Source organism: Hippoglossus hippoglossus, chromosome 11 (genome assembly GCF_009819705.1).
Source record: "Hippoglossus hippoglossus isolate fHipHip1 chromosome 11, fHipHip1.pri, whole genome shotgun sequence".
In the NCBI taxonomy this organism is placed as follows: domain Eukaryota; kingdom Metazoa; phylum Chordata; class Actinopteri; order Pleuronectiformes; family Pleuronectidae; genus Hippoglossus; species Hippoglossus hippoglossus.
Genome location: NC_047161.1, coordinates 15,964,298 through 15,985,149, shown reverse-complemented (window position 1 = coordinate 15,985,149; position 20,852 = coordinate 15,964,298). Strand labels below are relative to the sequence as shown.

General features: G+C 43.4%; 1 long non-coding RNA gene across 1 annotated transcript; it reads right to left on the bottom strand.

The window, feature by feature from the left end:
* Positions 1–1,498: 1,498 nt before the first annotated feature.
* LOC117770487 lies at positions 1,499–18,312 on the bottom strand. Its single transcript, XR_004615399.1, has 3 exons — positions 18,137–18,312; positions 13,256–13,263; positions 1,499–1,509 (listed from the first exon to the last, which is right to left on the bottom strand). It is a non-coding gene; the product is annotated as an uncharacterized LOC117770487 (long non-coding RNA).
* Between the last annotated feature and the right edge of the window lie 2,540 nt (positions 18,313–20,852).

The window sequence follows — 20,852 nt, the reverse complement described above, 5'->3', positions numbered from 1 at the left end:
TTGAAAATGCAAATGTCCTTTTCAACACATTACATGTATGGTGATCACTTTTTTCCACCAACAATTAATGCAAGAAATGACATCCTGATATATCAGTACTGACATCACAGTACTGATTCAACTTGTTTGCTGTCTCACAGTGGCTGAAGGTGTGCAGCGGTGCAGAGATACAACGCATGTCATTTCAAAGTTATCATTGACTGTGCCCCAAATTACTCAATATACGATAAGATAAGATGAGACCATATTGATCCCAGACCAAGGAAATTCCCTAAAATGCTTCACAGTGAGGCACTGCTGGGATTTGAACCCACGATCTCCTGCCTATAAGCCACAGCACCTACATGTGCTCATTACTAAAGTCAACTTTATTCACTGTCTGCCATTTTATCCAAATGTCCAAATTATAGTGCACTCAAATATTCCCACAATGGAATTTAAAACCGTCCATGGAAAGTACAATGATTTAGATGCAACAATTACAAGTATGAAACCTTACAAAAACTGAAATGATTCATGTGTCAGAAATTTCAATTTACTGCTCACTGTGAAATACTGTGAGCGTATTAGACAAGGAATGGTGACTGAGCGATTGCACACACAGCCTGAGTGTGTCTTCTTATAGCCGGCTTGCTTACTATAGGTTATGCTATAAAATAACTAGTTCATGCCACGTCCAGCCACTTTGAAAGATCATTTGCATACTTTCTTTACATCTTGGGAACAATGTGCAATAGCAATTTTTTTATTTTTTCCACACGCATTTCATTTGTGTGTACGTGTGGTTGCAGACTATTTGAAGTTGTTTGAAGAACAACCGGGCTGTGTAACAAAAGTCATTGAGAAGCTGCTTTCAGACACACACTGAACACCAGATAATGACATTCTCTGGAGGGGCTGAATGTGAGAACGCAAATATCCGAGTGAGAGGCTTCGAAGTTTCACTGGAGTTTCTCCGGCCAGCCCGCTTGTTAGAACTTTGGTTCATGTCCGAATGTGCCCCTGTGAGAACACAGCGATCCTCAGGAGGATGCACTGCGAGCAGGTGGGTGCGTTGATGATGTTTCTATCAGCACACAGGTGCAAAAATGAAAAAAAAAAAAAAGAATACAAATATCTCAGGAGGAAAAAATAGACAGAGACGATATCGATGAGGAGTTGACGCTGGTGTCGATTTGCTGTGGACAAAAATGCGATCTCTGCAGCAGAATTAATACGTTACATCCTGTCTCCGAAAGCTGCACCACCCCTCATCTTAACCCTCCGGAGATTTTTATGTTGTTGTGAACACGGCTGAGCAGAGAATGTGTGAAAAAGTCCTGACCCAATTGTGCGGACATTCTCTGGAGTTCATGTAAGAAACCGGCTCTAGCGTTTCAAGTGCTTTCCTGATACAACTGTTAATTTCCTGGAGAACTTAGCAGATCTAATCAAATCGAATCTGGCCACTTCACCGCTGTCAAAGTAAATGACAGTTGATAAGAACAGATAAGAATCAAAATTATCTCACTTCACTGTCACACATCCTCACTCTGGTATTTTTTTGCAAAATAAATTCTAAAGCTTTGTGATCGTTTTCCTGGATGTTGAGATTGTGTTGAGACCAGAGGGAGGAAAGGAAGAATAAGCAGCAGAGAGACAAAGAAATAAAATGGCCTGTCCTCACCTACTTGACAGCAAAGATAAGCAGTGATAGATTCAGCCCTGACCTGATGTTAAAACACATGGATCACTCTGATGCATAACAGATAAGGCTGCCAGCCTGAGGTAATACATTCAGCTGCAAAGTTTTGTGATCCCTCACACTGAGCTTGTACTTATTTTATCACTCAGTTTCACTTTTTTAATCACCATGATATCTGACATGCAGCGCGGGAGATGTCATCCGAAGTCTTAATGGCTTATATCACCTATTATATCTGCGGCGGTGTGACCTGACAGCCTCTTGCCTGGAGATGGATCCTGTTAGCGGAACATTTTGACCTGCAGGGGAAACACAAGACAAAGAGCCTATCATTAGCAATTAACGGGCGCGCCAGCGTTTGTTTGTTAATAGCTCCTTTAGAAGTCCAATGGGACTCATTTACAGTGGATGGGGCAGATAACAAACCCTGACCTCCAGCAAGGGTCACTTTGAATTGCTCAAAATGGCCCATGTGAAACTCAGCTGTGATTTCTCTTTTTTTTCCTGCCGACTGTGACTGTAGAGCTGCCGTTAAATACAGTTCCATCATTCCCCGCAGAGAGAACGATGAAAACAAGCGATGTTCAACAAGATTGCTGACTGAAAAAAAGGTGAATTCCCACCTCCTCCTCCTTACAGAAAGACTTAGCAGGGGGCTTTTCTCATGGCCGCGGATCTGATTGTTTTCTAAACGGATTATTAACTCTTTTGTTACAGTAGGGGTCACTTTAATGCTTCTTTGGGCCCATTAGCATTGCTTTAAAGAGCACACACACACATACCCACGCACACACATACACTCAGATTGCTGTGTTCTAGGATTTGGCGTTTCTTGTCTTTGTTGTTCACAGTGGGAGCGGAATGATACCGTTATAATGCTGTTAAAGACAATACCTCAACTTAAAAGGGGGAGTGTGAGGGATGGGGTGTGTGTGTGTGTGTGGGTTGTGATGAAAAGGTGCCCTTAGGAAGACCAGTAAGCTTAATGCAATAGTGCTGACTTCATTGGATACCTCAAAGAGAAGTGGCATTACAAAGTCCTCTCCTCGGAAAATCCCTTACAAGTCTTTCACTGAGAGAAGGATCAGCTCAATCTTCACTTCATGACTGTCAGGGATCACAAAGATGAAGAAGTTAGGATCGTATCCCGACTCGTCACAAATAGCAGTTATTGTGTAAGTGTGTGTTTTCACATGCGGGGCTCATCCAATTGGAGCCAATCAAAGAGCAAGCGAGTTACCCTTGGGAAAATCAAAGATACTCAGGTCAAAGCATCACGGGGGCCACAGAGCACCAAGGTGTTTGCTCTTTGGCTCATATTGACCATATGAATGTGATGCCGTTGGTGGGGGGGCCCCGGAGAGCCATGGATCCTGGTTGGGTGCCTCCGCCAGCTTTGAGCTCCTGTTCAGGCAGAGGGATAAAGAGGGTATCCCTTACAGGCCTGACCTCCAGCCTCCCCCTTCCATCAGAGTGAGGGTCGAGGGTCAGATCAATTGGCTCCCTGTGGCCCACTGTCTGCAACAGGGCTTAATCACCCATTAACTGCTGGTGAGAGGGAGGTGGCGTGGGTCTCTTTAATCCAGCTGAAACTGAAGCTTGTAGTTCATGTAATGGTTATTGTAGTATTTTTTTACATAGGCTTCATACTTATTATATTTCGTAGATAATGCTGCATGCTCGGCTGGTGACAGTTTGACTATGTAGATACAGTGGTATGAAATGTAAATGGAATGAATTAAACAAGCCATTACTGACCTGTCAATACAGTCAATGCCAGTGTTATCACTTGCTACGATGACGGCAGTGAAGATGTGATTAAGCCACATGCACACGCACATGCACACACAGGAGCACACACACACACACACACACACACACACCATGACAGTTGTTCCACCTGCAGTGATTCTACTCTCACAATATGATCTAAATGCTCATGCTCAAAGAAAGCACAATGAGACAAAGTATGGTTTAACGTTTCCATAAAATTTGTATTTGTAAGTTTGCGTTTCACATGTTAATTGTAAAAAAAAAATATTTTTGCCACCCAGCAATGCATTCTCAAGGTATTTTATGAATTTCTACTGGAGAGATTCTTCACCCAAAACTTGAAGTTACACTCTAAGTAAGGCTGGCTTTTAGTGTGGCTCCTAACCAATGATGATCTGCAAATAAAGTATAAATCCTGTTTTTTAAACACACATCAGTATAATTACACTTATTTACTTAGATTAAATCAGAAATTGTCTTGTAATTATTACAAATTACAAATTTATTGTTATTAGGGGCCAATATTTGGAATGAAAATGCTCTGACATTGAATATCAGCACAAACCACCGGCTCATAATCAGCTTCATTAAAAAAGTATCATTATCATCAGCACTGAAATCCACCCTCGATATCCATATCCTTGTCATAACTATTTGCACACTACCTGAATAAACATGAGGGACAGTCAAAGCAAACAGATACATGAACTTGAACTAACTGCAGAGATGTGCTGCCATTTCTCCGTTTACTTTCAGGATTTGACCACGAGTCACTTGGGTGTGTTTCCTGCTCTTAAGCTCTATCAACTTCCTCCTAAACCCTACACTCGCTGGAAACATCTCCACCCTGCGATGAGGTTGGTCTGACCCGGAGCAGAAATATCTGCCTCCGAAAAAAAAAGATGTAGTTGGAGAATTGCTCGCTGCACAAGTAGCCATTGTTTGACCGTAATTTGTTCTTGGATTTACAGAAACACTCAGTCAGACCCCCCAACATTCTTCTATGAGTCAAATTATTATTTAAACATATTACAATTTAGATGCGTATTTATAAAATGTAAAAAAGTATAAAATAGAAATAAGATAAAAAATATAACATTACTGAGATGGTTCTGCTGGGCCAGGGATTGGAATCAAGGCATAATCTGCAACATTTTACATGAATAAATGTTTGTTTGCCAATAATATAACTCGGTTTATTCTCAGTTTATGAATCTTTGCACTCGATAATCTGAGCACCTGGTGTCTGGTCGCGGTTTCCTGATCGAAATCCTCGGGCACACAGGAAGCGATGGGCTTTATTTGTTCGGAGCAGAAGAAGAAGAACATTAGCGCCGATGGCCGCTGCAGCCGAACGGAAGAGGGAAAACAGCGGCGTACTTGCAGAACTTTACACTAAATCTTATGAAAATTCACGAGAGAGATGGCACAACAATGGCTGCTGTTTGATTGACAAGTGCAAAGTGTAGCCTCAAATTCTACGCGCCGACAATTTCAGCAATTGAAACATATTAAAATACTCTTAGAGAGTGAGGGGATGTAAAAAAAAGCTTCAGCACAAATTACAGTGGAAACACGCGAGTGTACGGAGTGACTCAGTGCACGTATGGATGTACACAGCCGACAGAAGGCCAGACTGTCACAGATCAGTGCAAAGACTCAATAACAGAGCCTGTCTTGCTGCTGTCTGTCAAGCCTTTGAGAAGCAACAGTGGAGGTGGGGAGCATACATTCCTCACAGCGGCTCCATGCGGCTCGGCCAATTAGCAGCTGAGTGGTTTGTTTAAGTCCAAGTGATGATGAGATGTTGTGCTGGGAGGCAGCCCAGTTCATTAAGCACACGCTTGTCTCTGGTTTACTCAGCTTGCCGGCTTTAACAGCCTCTCAGTGCTTATTTGCCAGCCGCAAATATGACAGACTGTATGTCTATTTGAACGTCTGTTTGTGTGAGTGTGCATGTGCCGAGGTGATGGAGGAGGTGGAGAGTCTCTGTGCATGTGGGGGTGCGCTTGTGATTTAAGGTACTGTATGTACAGGATGGTAGGACACAGTAAAACCTGTATAATATATGCAATTTAACATAAAACTCTGTAAAAAATTTCCATAAAGTTGAATCCACACCTCTCTGTAGTGCAGGACTGTTGCATTGGTTATTTCCATTTTGACTAAAGCTGTGTAAATAAGATCCCTTTCATGCTAAGATAAATAATAAGTGTTTCCCCCAATACTAGCTTTACTTCTGCCAGCCAGAAAAGAATATTAATATTGGACAAATCTGCAAAACCTGTGTCCAGAATCTGTCCATTCCAACTATGTTGCTGTTAAGACAAGGAAAAGATGAAGGGTATAAATTAATCTGAGGTTAAGGTTTGGAAAATACAGATGTTAGATAGGAAGATTGATCGGTTGCAATGAAGCCAGCGGAACCTTGAGAAAGTTTCTGCTCCCAAACCAAACCGAATGGTTGATTCACACTTTGGCTGTAGTGCAGATTAGACAAAAGACATTCTTTGATTTTTTAACTTTAACTCCCTACTTTCGGTCTTTATTCGAACTGTCTATGGTCTTTAGTTACATATTGATCCATTCATCCATAAACTGTGCCCGCTCATCCCTGAGAGTCAGCGGGGACCGTGGGCTGGAGCCAATCCCAGCTGACTGATGGGGCAAGAGAGGCATAAACTAGTCTGAATTCATCCCTGCAATGGAAAAGGAAATATCAGTGTCTTTTTTAAAAAACATCAAACGTCCACAATAGCCTTAAAGGGATAGTTCGCTACTGCAGTTCTCGTGAGTATTGCGAGAACTCGCGAGAACTGTAGCAGTAACTATGAGAAGAATATCTGCCGACATTTAGGCTAAAAACATTGTGTAAATGACGCGGTTTCGAGTTGAATATGAATGTCAGGGCTTACGCACACTTGTATGACACCCCAGGAGCAGTATGGAGGCATTTTATGTGTTCTTTCTGTTGTTTTTTTTATGTTTGAAGATGTGGTTGCCATATTGGATTTGGCTGCAACGCTGTTTTGTGGACTCAAGCACTTCACCCACCCCTCCATCGGCATAGTGGCGAGTAGATAATGAGTGAATTTTCATTTTTGGGAGCGAACGATCCCTTTAAGAAAAACTCTCTTGTCTCCAATGTGCCGTGGTAAGAATTGCCTTTGTAATTCACTCCCACTTCAGTAAGCTGGAGTTAACAGTTACTGCCAAGAAATTTAGGAGAGCTGATTTTGATCCATGGTAAGCAGAGGGATGGAAAAGGTATTCTGTAGCATTTCCTTTTGCTTTCCTAGCACTGACAGGGCGGGTATGTGTGGCCGAAGCAATGCACAAGAGCCAACAAAACCATTCCACGTGACACAACTGATGTGGTGTCGTCGGCAAATTTGATTAGTTTCAAACCATTTTCAGACAGGAGCTCCAGAAAATGTCCGCACAATGTGGTCCAGACTTTCTCCAGAGTTTGCCTTCCATATATGAAAAGAAGATTCACCACACATATGTGTTCACAACAACAGCAATATCTGGAGCATGCAGGTGAGTGGCACAGCGAGCAGAGGCAGGACATGACTGTATGAATTATCAGCTGCAAAGTCACGTTTTTGACACTGGCGTCGGCACTTATCACCAAAAGCTCTCATGACGTCTTCGTTAGTATTAGTTACACCAGTTAGTGTCTTCTACGTGTGTGGCACCTCTTTTTTCATCCTTATATAATTAGAATTCTTGTTTTTTCATTTTTGTGTCAATCATATAAATGTCATCAACAAGCCCACTCAGTCACAGGATCTCTTTCTGTGTTCTCTCGTTAGCTGATTAGGACGTTAACAGGAGTTTTTACTAGGGGGCTGGCCGCAGTGAATCCGGAGAATGTCCATAGCAACTGACTCCGACATTTGCGTTCTCATACAGCCCCTCTGAATAATTTCAGTTAATAATCTGGAGTTCAGTGCATGTCTAAAAGCATCTGTGTGAAAACTATACATCATTTTGTGTTTATATTTGACTTTTTCAATATTCTTTGCGTTCAAAGATTGAAATTTGTGTGAAAATATAAGCCTGAAATTGATATTTCTTTTCCATATTTCGTCACTCTCACTCAGTGCACGCTAATGCTCAGCTTTCTTCAAACATGTGCAGCCCATGAGCCCAGCCCACCTCCCCACACTCCAATAATGAGTCCTAATCAATGTGACTAATGTCTCCTTTCACCACGTAGACAAATATTAGTCTGATAGCTGCAGCTAAAGAGCAATTATACCTCCCCTCCCCCCTTTGTTTTCCCATTCAACCCAGTGTATCAACCACACACCACATAAGCTGCAAAACAGGACCAGGGGATGTTGACCTAATGAGACCCTGGCCCACTCTACTCTTACTGATAAAACAGTGCGGCAATCGGCCACTTTTCTCTGGGCAACACTCGCACTCTTTCTTTGCACAGACAAAGAGTGATTATGAGCGAGCGAAAGGAAGCAGAGAGGCTGGCCATGTGTCTTTTTTTTTTCTTTCTTCCCCTCTGCCGAAATTTTTGGATGGGTGGTTTATTCAAGATGTCACAGCTGCGTGCGTCTGAGCTGGAGCGTTCATGAGGGTCACGGCTTTCTGAACGTGCGCCTGTGTGTGTGTGTGTGTGTGTGTGTGTGTGTGTGTGTGTGTGTGTGTGTGTGTGTGTGTGTGTGTGTGTGTGTGTGTGTGTGTGTGTGTGTGTGTATGTGTGTGTGTGTGTCAGAGCAGTTCTTAAGTCAGTAATGCAGTGGGCGATGACAGATCACTTCATTCACGCAAGACGAGGGCAATTACTTCAACCATGACAGATTGCCTCAGCAGAACTGAGTTTCGGGATAAACCCCCCCCCCCCCCCTCTCTAGCTCTCTATCTAGCTCTCTCTCTCTCTCTCTCCCCCACCCTCTCTGTCTCTCTCCCCTTTTTCCTCCCTCTTTACATCTCACCCTCACCCCTTTTCTTCCCCCCGTTCAATAAGGAATCTTGTGGTTTTCCCAGCTAATGACTTCCTCCTCACTAATACACTATTGTGTGTGTGTGTGTGTGTGTGTGTGTGTGTGTGTGTCTGTGCGTGTGTGTGTGTGTCTGTGAGCAGGGGGTGACAGTACCATCTGTCTGGCTGCTGAAGCCCTTGCCCCTGCCCAGCTGGTGGGCACTGAGTAATGGGAGAGGACTTCCTCATCTCACCCCCCTGAGACACACACACACACACATTAGTATGCAACACCTACTGTCAGAGCGAGAGAGAGAATAAGAGACAGGGAATGGGAGAAAGGTTTTTTTTCTGTTTGAGCATTGAAACCTGAGCAACAGCGGGTGTCAAGTGATGAGAACTGAATCCTGTGAGTCTTGAAAAATCGGCATATGCAGCAACAATGTGTGTGTGTGTGTGTGTGTGTGTGTGTGTGTGAGTGACAGTTTAAGAGATGTAAATGAGCAAACACTCAACCGCTGGATCGCTTATTGAATGGGAGGTGGAGAGAGGGGAGGGAAATGGAGAAAGAGGCGATGATGTAACTTAAGACTTGAAATATTAGACTTAACCTGTGAAATATTGTATATCAAATTCTAAAGATGATGTGCCTTTCTCTGTGTGCACTGTCCAAAAGCCACATATGCCCAAATTGAATTAGTCACACGTGCAATTCTATTTTATATATGTATATAATATTTCCACAATACAAGGTTGGACACTGGAGACAGGGTTTCTTTGTGTGGTCAAGACCAAGCTGTCAACTTCATATAGCTTGTCTGACTAATTATTCAAAACACAAAAACACTGAATTTAAATACATTTTATTTTAATATCACACAAATGATGAATTTGTCCAATTATTTAGTAAATCCAGTCAAATTAAATGGAAACTCCACAGATTTGACCACAACATCGGTTTGTTTATCCCGAGGAGAATCAGTTGTATAATATCATCTGTGGCTCTGGAGGAGCTTTGTTAAAAACTGAAGATGATGATGATGATGTCGTCAAGGTTATCACAGCTTTAACAAAGAGCCTGCGCCACACCACAGGGTCTGTGGAGTCTGAGTCTACATCCATACTAATACATCCTCGATTTAAAACTAAACGATCTCCATCCACATGAGCGTTATTGCTCTGCATCACTAATAATCCGCATCCATGATAACACAAGTGAAAACCTTTATCACATGACCATTCACGTACACTGGGCATGTGTGTGTAAACAAGATTTTCGGATTGTCTACTCTGCAGTTGGTTGCTTTGTTACAGAAAATACTATTAACAAGAAGAAACGATGGTGAAAAGTAAACTGAGGGATTCATTACTTTTCTTCCGATGATGAGGTGGAACAGTAAAACCGCTGCTAGTGGAGTTGTGACTGAATCAGGAAGCGAATGAGGGTGACTATCACTGTGTCTCAGTTCAGGGGCCACATCCTTCGGAGGCTGCACTCGTAGACCGATTGCATCACGGCGGCGCAACTTGATTGTCCCAATTTCAAGGCTCCTCCTTTCCACTCCCGAGCAACGGAGGCTCCACCGGGTGGATCCTTACCGGCCTAAAATATCCCATGATTCATTGCGCTTCTACGACAAACAGTTTTTAGTGTAAGTACTCAACCGAACACCTAACATTACACAGCTAACGGTACACAAAAAACTAACGTCCATAGCTCCGTTACTGGGCGACGGCTGTCTGGGCGAAACAAGCTGATGATACAAAAAGAAGATCAGACTGTATCATATCGCTTTGGCCGACGCGGTCTATACTGCCGATGAAGCAACAGCAAATTTAATAAACTACTGCTCACTGGTGGCGGAAACAGATTTACTAAAATTGTGGCTTAAAGTTGTAAGTCAAATGGAAGTGAGCATCGGCTGCTGTACTGCCCCTGAGCAAGGCATTGAACACCCAGCTGCTCCGATGCAGACCTGCTGTAGATGACTGTGGCTGTGCTGGGTCTGCGTTTGAAAAAAAAAGTCAAAACATGGTGATTTGAAGCAGGATGCTGCAGAACAAGACAGCAGAAATAAAGGTAAAAGAGAAGAGGGGGTTTGGAATGAAACGTGTTGGTTTGGCATTTGACAGGAGCCATTCTGATTTAGACTCCTCCAGCATGGCTGATTAATGATGTTTCTTTATCTCCAAGCTGGCTTCAGGCACTGGGTTGGATCCGCTGAGTGTTGGCCCACGGAGTGTGATACTATCCCACACTGTGGCAAATAAAAACCCTCCTCTTTCTAAATCTATCTGTCTCTGTGTGTTCCCCTTTCCCTTCCTCACACTCTGTCCAGCTCTCCCTCTCTCTCCTCCATCCTTTGCCGTCTCAGTATCGCTCTCTCTCCTCTCTTCTCTCGCTCTCGCTCTCTGTCTCTGTTTCTTTCTCCTTTCAAGCATGGAATCATTTAATTATCGCCTATAGCTCTTTTGGCAGGCTGTTGAATGCCCACCTCTCAAAGCCTGGAGGAAACAATTTACCCTGGGATATCACACACACACAGAGACACACACACACTTCAAGGAGAGGATTTATTACAGCAGGTCCATCCGCAGTTCAATTTCAGATTGAGGAAATATTTTGAGGGGAAAAAATAAGACATTAACCAGACCAAAAATGTTTGGCTGCCGCTCGGATCCTGGAACAGTTTTTGCATAGGTCCTGAATGTATTTTCTCACAGATAAGGGCTGTGTTTGAGGCAACAGTTTGTGTGTGTGTGTCTGTGTGTGTGTGTGTGTGTGTGTGTGTGTGTGTGTGTGTGTGTGTGTGTGTGTGGGGAAGACTGCCTGTGTGAGGTAATGATTAAATGTCGTAAAGCATTTAGAGCGTTTAACTCCCCATTATGGGAACAGTAGGAGGTGATTCATTTAGGACTCTTGCCTACTCGTGCACGTGTCTGTGTGCGAGCATGTATGTGTGTGTGTGTGTGTGTGTGTGTGTGTGTGTGTGTATGTATGTGTGTGTGTATGTCAGTTGGACCCCCTATGGGAGGAAGAAACCACATCACCCATCCCTATAGAGCTGGAGAAGGCGAACAAAACACAGCAAGCAGGAGCAGGGAGGGACGACAGGAGAAGAGGGGAAAACAACTGGGATCCATTGAGAGGGAATTAATGGCCCATCTCATATTGTCATCATTGTTGTTGTATAAGGGGCTCTAGTGGGAGGAGAACCCTTTAAAATGATGTCTGCGGAGAAAGAGAGCACTAAAAATGAAGACAAGGCAGAGAGGGGGTTGAAAGGGAGGAGAGGGGCGAAAGGCTGTAAATTTTCGACAGAACTCTCACTTCATTACAGGGTGATCAGAGACGAGGCAGGGCCAGACAAAGGGCCCCAGTGTTGATAGCCGGCTCCTTCAGTGTTACACCGGGGTCAGCTCTTTAACTCACGGGCAATGAATAACTGGGCTTTCAGCGGGGACAATGGCGGGCCAGCTTTCCCCAGCGCTGGGAAGCACCTGCCTATTGTTGAGAAGTTGAACCGGGGAAGTTACCAGTCTGTAGGAACGCTGAGAAGTTAAAAGACACGACGGATGACTGGACTAAAGGCGCTGCAGAGATTTAAGGTGTGTGTGTGTGTGTGTGTGTGTGTGTCCGTGCGTACGTGCGTGCGTGTGTGTGTGCAAACCTTGGAGGTCAAGAGCGATCTATCATCACCATGTCATTAAAGATTAAAGTGTGCAGCCCACACGGGGCCCACAAGAATTCAATGGGCTGTGTGAGGCTGCTTTGGTTCCTCTTACAGGTAGCTGCTCAAACTCCAGTACCCCATTAGTGGGTCTGTTCCCTTTTGGACCAATCAGTAACCACTTTGTCGGCTCTCTAAAAAGTGGACAAAGTGTGAAATCATGTCAATAATACGATGTATATCTACTAATTCCAGAAATCTCTGTGTGTCTGAATGTCAAGCTCATATCTCGAGAACCGTTCCTCTTATATACTTGGCATGTGTGTTGTTGAGGGCCAGAGGAGGTGCAGGGTTGAACTTGATGCAATTTGGACACACGGTACGTTCGATATTGAGAATATATGAATGAACAGGCGACCAGCGCTCTGTAGTGCCGACTGGTGCTCATCAACGTAAGTGACAGCGCCTTCACCATGCACGACGATAATTGAGCGTCACTGAACTTTGAATAAACAGGTGAACAGCTCTTTGTGCAGCAGCGGCGGAGCAGCTTCAGGGGTTCTGTGGACTAAGTCCTGCAGCAGGTCTTTATTTGCCGCGGCTCAATTACCGCAGGTCACTTTTAAAGTTTCAGAGAGAAAGCTGCAACCAGCATCACCACAAAAATACCAGTCCAGTGCAAACAGACAGGTTTAGAACAGACACTGCACTAGTTTGAATTAATGTGAACAAGCCCTTTGTCTTTGGCATGTTATGTGCTGATGTTTATATTTATATTTATATTAACTATACTCCGGTGGTTGTATTTCTCTCTCACTTAATTCAATTTACTTTTGAGTTCTGCAGGCCCTTAAATATAACTGTTTAATTCAGCTGCTTGTTTCTGTAGAAAACTGGAATATGTAAATGAACGTAACAGACTCATGGAGCTCTTCTGAATTTGCAGAGCACAGTCAAATGTGATTGCCACCTGCCTGTAGATGTATGACCATCACTCACATTGTGATATTTACCAGAGTTGTAGGGGAAATAAATGTGTTTCACTTAATAGCCCCTGTTACTACTGTGACAAGTTTTCCTATAGCTACTTCGTCAACATTCATCATGATGACAATAATGCAACAGTCAACTAAAATGGTTTGAGGCTTTGTCTACACTACTGTGGATATTTTTTGAACAAACTCTTTCCCCTCTGGTTTATAAAATATTTCCGTCCAAACAAGAACACAAAAATAACTACAAACAAACATGCATGCCAGGCCAGTAGGTGGCGATATAATTCAACATCAATGATCCTTCAAATACCAGAGAACATCGCTGGTAATATTGGGCAATGACGACAGATGTGAATGCCGGTAATGTGGCACAATGATGCTAACTTTGGCTGAAAACTTGTAATTAGTGCTAACCAAACGTAGAGTAACCGAGATATAGCCGCCATTGTTGTTGCCATTTCAAAGTACGCTATGACCTTATAGTTTCCCAAACATTTTGCTTTACATGGATAAATGTGTAAAAAATCTAATTTTAGCAACGTGAAATGCCTTTTGTGTGTGGACAAGAGGTCCAAACGTAGAGGGAAACATTTATTGAGCAAAGTATCTGCAGTAGGTTGGACAGGAAGTTGGACCACCATGGATGTAGCATGTTGTAATTAGAATGGCATTAATAAGTGAATGTACCTTTTTGGTTTGAATGTTTTAATTTACCGACTTGTGCAGATGAATTGAAAATCAAACATCTGAAACCTACGAGGAGAAGCTGGAGTGCAGGCAGAGGTGAAGCTCATCAATAAAAAACGCCTTCTTTTCCAGCAGGCATTGTGGCAGCCTTAAGCATATGGGGGGCCATTTAACATGTGGGGCCCTACTCCCCATTAAAAACACAAAAGGGAAAAGAAAAAGACTGACGTTAGTTTGCACCAATAATGGTTATATTTGAGATTTCAACTTAAATGCAGGTAAAATGTACAGATTTTTCAGAATCAGAATAATTAATATTTCACACACAAAAAAAATTGGGTTTGAAATGTGGTACAAAATATTCTGGTCAAAAATGTACAGCCAGACTGTTTTTCTGAGATGTTATAGCCACACAGCCACACTGAGTCAGTCAGGGAGAAGGCAACAGCGAGGAGGACAAGGATAAATGAGGCCTGCCTGACTGTAAAGACAGTGATCGACAGGAAGAATACATTAGAGATGAGGGAGTTAGCATCAGATGAGAGAGAGACCACCGTGTTCCCCACAGCTCCAGTGTCAGGTGAGGGGGCAGAGCCACAGCTCCAGCTGTATCCTCAGTGTAAGAGTTGAACCTTCCCCTGCTCTGTGCTGCAGGAAAGGGATCCACTCAGGCTCCGATGTTTTCGTTTGAAAACACACATTTTGATGCAAAAACACCTGGTGTCCATGCTACTCTGGAATTTTAGAACCGCTAAAAAGTTGTTAAAGTTGAAAAACTGCACTGTGTGCACTGTTTTAGTCTAGACAGGCAGAATATATTTAGATATTTGGAAACGATGACACTCACACAACCTCTTACTAATCAGGTCTTTTCAGTCACGACGTAGCCTTCACTGATTCATCAGGCTTCTATTTCAGGTAGCGACAGTCTACCCGTGCAGAACACAACATGCATAATCAATTACAAGCGTTGCTGACCCTGTTGTCTCTGCTAACAGCTGTTGTACAGCTAAATTCTGCATTTTATGAATAGTAAAAGCAAGTATTTTGATATTCCCCCTCTTAAATGACACGTAGCCTAAAATTATGAGTTTATTCTCGTAACATTGTGACTTTTTTCTCCGAATATTACGACTTTCAAATCTCGGATATTATTTAATGTAAAGGCCGATAGAAAAAATAATTAATTTCTCTCTGTCGCTTCAAGGATGTTAGCAGCCACTGGCAACTTTTAAGGAGGAATGTTTGCTAACGTGTTTCTCAAAGCAAGAGTTGAGCCTGCGAATCCATCAAGACACCTTAAATGTCTGACGATCCCATGTGTTTAATTGGCTCTCGCATTTAGTAATTATTGGATCCTCAAGCGCTTCGAAAAAAGGAAGCGAACAATTTCAGCTGCATGATGCAAACAGCGAATGTTTCCTCACTAGTAGAAGGAAACAGTGGCGCAGCGTCACTCTGGTGCGGCACCACACAGTATAATATTTACAGGTTACAGTACATCAGCAGCCAACCAGCACACTCCCACACAGACTTCAATACATTCAATCAAAAAGCTCCTTTCATGCACACGTCCCTCTGACTGATTGACTGCACACTGCAGTGTTACCTCTTAACACCTGACTTCATCCTCAATCTTAGACCCATAGTCTCCAAAATCCATTATTTCTGCCAACAGCTGTGAGACCATTTAATTTGTTTCCTATGCAAATCAAGTCATGTGTGGGATACCACCTGAAATATGATGACTGAAACATTTGACGGACAGGTGGATACACACACACACAGACACACACACACACATAACCACACACAACCACACACACACACACACACACACACACACACATTACTTCATCCTCACTAGTGGAGGAATAAAAATGATTTCTTAAGCTGTCAGTGAATGCACACTCACACACACACACAGTCGCACACGGAGCAGCTGTCTGAGGCGGGCAGGGTCAAACGGTGGTTAATTAGTCCCGTCACCTGCTCAGGTCATCACACCTTCGGCTCAGCCCGGCTGAATAATAATCCTGCAATATTAACACTGTCAGGTTGGCTGGGTGTTGGAGTGAACCTGTTGTTGATATAATGCATTACATCCCGCTGTCTCGCCTCCCCTGACACACTCTCTCTCTCTCTCTCTCCTCTGCTTCCCCGGCTGAGGGCCACCAGAAACTGTCACTTAGCACTAATGACTGCTACGACGGTGTGTGTGACAGGTCTCCTCTCCGTCTCTAACCTCGCAGCATCGTCGCATGTGATTCCTCGGCTCCTTCCCACCTATCCTGCGCCGCTCTCTGTAAATTATATCAAATGTGAACCACTGCCGCAGTGGTCTGTCAAACTGCAAAAAAAGAAGAAAAAAAAATAACGTTTTTTTTTTTTTTTTCAAAGCTACTCTCTGAAATGTGTCTCATTAGCTCGATCTGTCTGCAGAGTTCCAACAATGGGAGTTAATGATGCATTAGGAATATTCTCAGGTTGGGAGAAGGTAGATTTCAGCATCAAAGCGTGTGCCAGGAGGCTGTTTAGTGTTTGTTTCTCAGAATGGGTCCCTCTGTATGGAAAACAGGCAGGTGCTTCACGGACACAGGGAGAAGCGGGAATGATTTCCCATCTGTCTGTTCCGCAGAGAGATAACAGGACCGTCTCATCCAAGGTGCAGCAAATTTTCCCTGCACTGGAAACCTTTTAATGGGGCGGAAAACCTGCTTCCGTCCCTAAATATCCACCTCGGAATCCCCATTTCCAACCGCCCATGACTACCTGTCTCTGCAGAGCTGTTTTCCCATCGACCTCTGCTTCCCCCACCCCCCCCCCACAACTCTGCTGAAATCCTGTATAAATTTGCCTATTAAAGCAACAAAGCAATTATCGTTAATATTTATTTTAATGCAGACATATTGTAATAAAGGCTGGAGATTGCTTACACACACACACACACAAGCACAATGGGATAGAAGGCTGGATAAACGCCAGCCAAGCCTCATTAGCTTCTTGCTGCTTTTCTGGAAAGACAGGCAGAGCAAGACAGGAGAGGGGGAGATAGCGAGGGCTGGGGGGGGGTTAGATAAGCAGAGGGGAGTTGAAAGAGAGCGAGAGGAGACAGAAGGAGAGGAAACCCAGGTTTGTGAGGGGCGACGGCGAGGCAGAGCCCAGCACGCTGACCTGTTGGATTAGGACTATTAGAAACCCATCTGGGGCTGCTTGACCACTTCACTGGCGGATCCTCCCCCAGCAGCCGCTCAGCTGACCCCCACCGACACAATACACCCCTGGGACACACACACAATAACACACACACACACACACACACACACACACACACACACACACACACACACACACACACACACACACACACAGATGAAATGCTTCATGTCAGCCCTGAAATGCTGAATGTTACAATCTTTGACAGATGGAGAGGTGACCCATAAGTCAAATACGGCTCAATTTGCCATTCAATACAGAGGTCTTAATATACTGAACCCTCAAAACCTCCCCACATAAACCCCTCTCTAATGCATGTAGACCAATCTGAATATTCTGACATGATTGAAAAAAAATTCAATTAATTCAAATTTAGCAATAATTGTGATTTTTGGGCAGAATCCCCATATCATCATGAGCATACTTTGAAGAGACAATGAATACGTTTAAATACGGACACCAATATTCCAATATTCCAATATTAACCAGATGAAGTCACTAGACAGAATTTTTCATTACCTTAGTCGGAATAAGCAATAATTAAATCTGACATGTGACTTATTCTGACTTTATAGTAACATTAGGTCGAAATTATTCGTCTTAATCTCATTATAACGTCGTGTTGGAGTTTTCACAGCATTTTGCAACATTCACGTACGGTAGTTACCAACTGCTTGACGACACATGACCTTGGAAACAAGATGGAAAAATAAGAAAGAATTGTAGTTTTTTTAAACATCCAAAAGGGTAAACGGTAGCATCGTACAACAAATTATTTCAGGTCAGGGTTTTAAAATTGGCGGAATAATGTCGGAGGTACGTGAAGGACATGAGTCATAATCAGACTCTGCTCTGTCACATGTACACAGCAATATGAATGGATTATATTTGCATGTTAACACCATAATCAAAATAAAGTCTTTATTCTGAATATGCAAGAATATAGCTGTCCATATAAACGTGGCCGCTGCCGTGAATTCTGCCTTTTCAGAAGAAAATCATTTACGATGAGGTGACAGGTTTTGTGCACCTCGAGCTACAACACAATGACATATGCAAGGACACTGCATAAAGTAAACCGTGGTGCCCATGATGTGACGAGGTTGATCCAACCTTTCAATGGTTGTGACTCAGTCTTTCTCCACAATTGTTTCTTTCATTTTACAGTGTTCTCAGTTACACGTGGTATCTATTGCACGTCTGTCCGTCCTGAGAGAGGGATCCCTCTCATGTGTCTCTCTCTGAGGTTTCTACGTTTTTTTTCCCCTGTTAAAAGGTTTTTTTTGGTAGTTTTTCCTTACTCTTGTTGAGGGTAAAGGAGAGAGGATGTTGCATCTTGTTAAGCCCAGGAGACAAATTGTGATTTGTGAATATGGGCTATACAAATAATTTCTAATATTTCTCATAAATTTATGACTCAAAATAAAATCCTACCTGCCTCCTCTATTTTTAACCTACAATGGTCCAAATACTTCATTGTGAAAGCAAATTAAAAATTGAGTTTCAAACCCAGGAAGCTGCGTCAGTTTGTGTGTGAGCACTAAGTAAACTAAACATGAAAGCTCAGTCACACCCGCTTTTAAAACGAAGAAGATTTCCCTTTCAGTTTTTATTCCAGCGGATTAGTTCATCTATTAGTATTAGTTTAACTTGTAAATCTGCTCATTTCAAACCTCATTAGACACAATGAGAATAAGAACCCTCATTTCCTAAGGTGCTGTGGCACAGGCATACAATGAATGTAAACACAACTGAAATGAAACGGCCATAAAGGAAGAATACTGTACGTGGCTAATGAGGTGAAGGTAACAATTTAAGTAACTGGAAGTGCAGGAAATGACAATTAGACAAGCAAAGTAAATAAATGAGACAACACAAACAATAAAAATAAACCAGGCCTTCCAATACACCGGCGAGCTGTCCAGGGTGAACCCCGCCTCTCGCTGCTTGGCTCCACTTCCCCTGCGACCCTCAAAGGACAAGCGGCATAGGTAATAAATGGAAAGATAAAGACAAGTACAAGAAGCGACCGGCCATGTCAATCAATGTAAAGATTTGTCGAAGCACATTCCATTTATTTTGCAGTGGGAAAATAACGTTTTTTTGTTGATTATTAGTCATATACCACCATCAGTTTTATGTTACCCCATCTGTTAGAGTATAACCTGTTGTGGAAGAAGGAAAGAGGAACGGTAAGCTCGCTGAAGAGAAATAAACAATGCTGTGAAGAGAAAACAGAAAAAAAAACAGAGATCTCTCAAAGCTATTGACTGATTATTGCTAGCGTTGGCTGGCTAGCGTATCGGCCCACCAGGAGCGTTGGGTTAAACCAAATGGCCCTGACAGTTGTCCCCATGTGACCGAGCTTCACGGATGAATTTGGCTCTGATGTGAACAGGCCTTCAGAGAATAAATCAAAGATCAGGGAGGCAGTTTAAAAAACTTGGAGCCAGATTTTGAAAAGGATCAGGTTTTATTTAACAAACTTGGCGGGACAAACCATTAATTGTCACAATTAGTTTGATAATAACTCAACTCATTTTCTCCCTTGTGTCTGATTTATTTCTCTGGATTGTTACAGTAAGATCACTTCTTTTTGGACTGTGGTGCATCATTGTTGGCTGAGAATCATAAAACGTAAAGTAACTTGGATCAGTGGATTCTCGCTGTTGGTATACGATTAATTTGGTTAACTGTCTGACCCCATCGCAAACTATTAGAGGTGAAGATGCTAGAAGTGGCTCCCTCAGAGACAGGGATTTCACTGCAATCTTTGTTTTCTAGCCGTTAAATATTCAACATAGACTCGCAGCTTCTCGTCATTTTTCTCTGTTCCCCACTCTCTATTCTCTCTCCTGTCTCATTAGCCCATTTAGCGTCGCTGAAGGGTACCATCCCTTCAGGGAAACTTTTGTGGGTGGTTTCTTTGGTTTCGAGTTCACATTCGGTGGCTGTGAAATATTTCCGCCGGCTCCAGTTTTCCGAGTTGTGAAGCTCCTCGCTGCACGAGATTATGAGCAGTGGGGCTCGACGCAGGCAGACGAGCTCCCAGCTGAATCACTCGACATCAAACCCTACAATCACTCACCATTTACTGGGCTAAGCACAGATGAGAGGGCTCCCCGCTGCTCCGCACACACACTTGTGTACACAGAAACCTGCTGCACGGATGCTCATGCACAGGAGAGCTAAAATTCGGGGTGCAGAAATACACAAAGGCGTGCACGGGCGAGAATGTGCACGTGTGCACACAATTAGATCAAATGCACTTCACACAGAAGCTTGCACACACACACAAACGGCACGCCTTTTAAATATGCACCGCGCAAAAAAGAGTCTAATGCAAAAGAGAAATATTTATTAGGTTGATATCAGTGTTTCTGTGTGAAAGTACAGCCGGCATTAGTGAGAGTGTGTGTACGAGTGTGTGTCCCAGTGGTGTCACCATAGGGATGAGGTGATTAGTGATATCTATCCGGCAAATCAGGCGCAAGCACATCATTACCATACCTCCCTCTCTCCCTTCCTCTCCCTCCTCTCCTCTCATCTTCGTCTCTCTCTGGGGCTCATTCGCTCCCAGCGCTCCTTAAGTGTTTTAACGTGTTAATAATCATTAGTCGCTGTGCAGTCAAGTGGGAGAGGAACGGATGGCGGAGGTGGAGGTGGATTGGGGAGGTGTAATGATCGGACGACCTATGACCTGTGACCCTCCTCCCAACCCACCCTCTCCCTCTGTGTCGAGTGGCTGGCCTCTCATCTCGGGGGTCCATCAGGGACCTATTAAGGGCTGTCTCACACTCCGCCACCTCACTTAACTCTGCCTTGTCAATATGCTGCAGCATGTGTGTGAGGGACAGTGAGACACAGAGTTTGTGTTTATA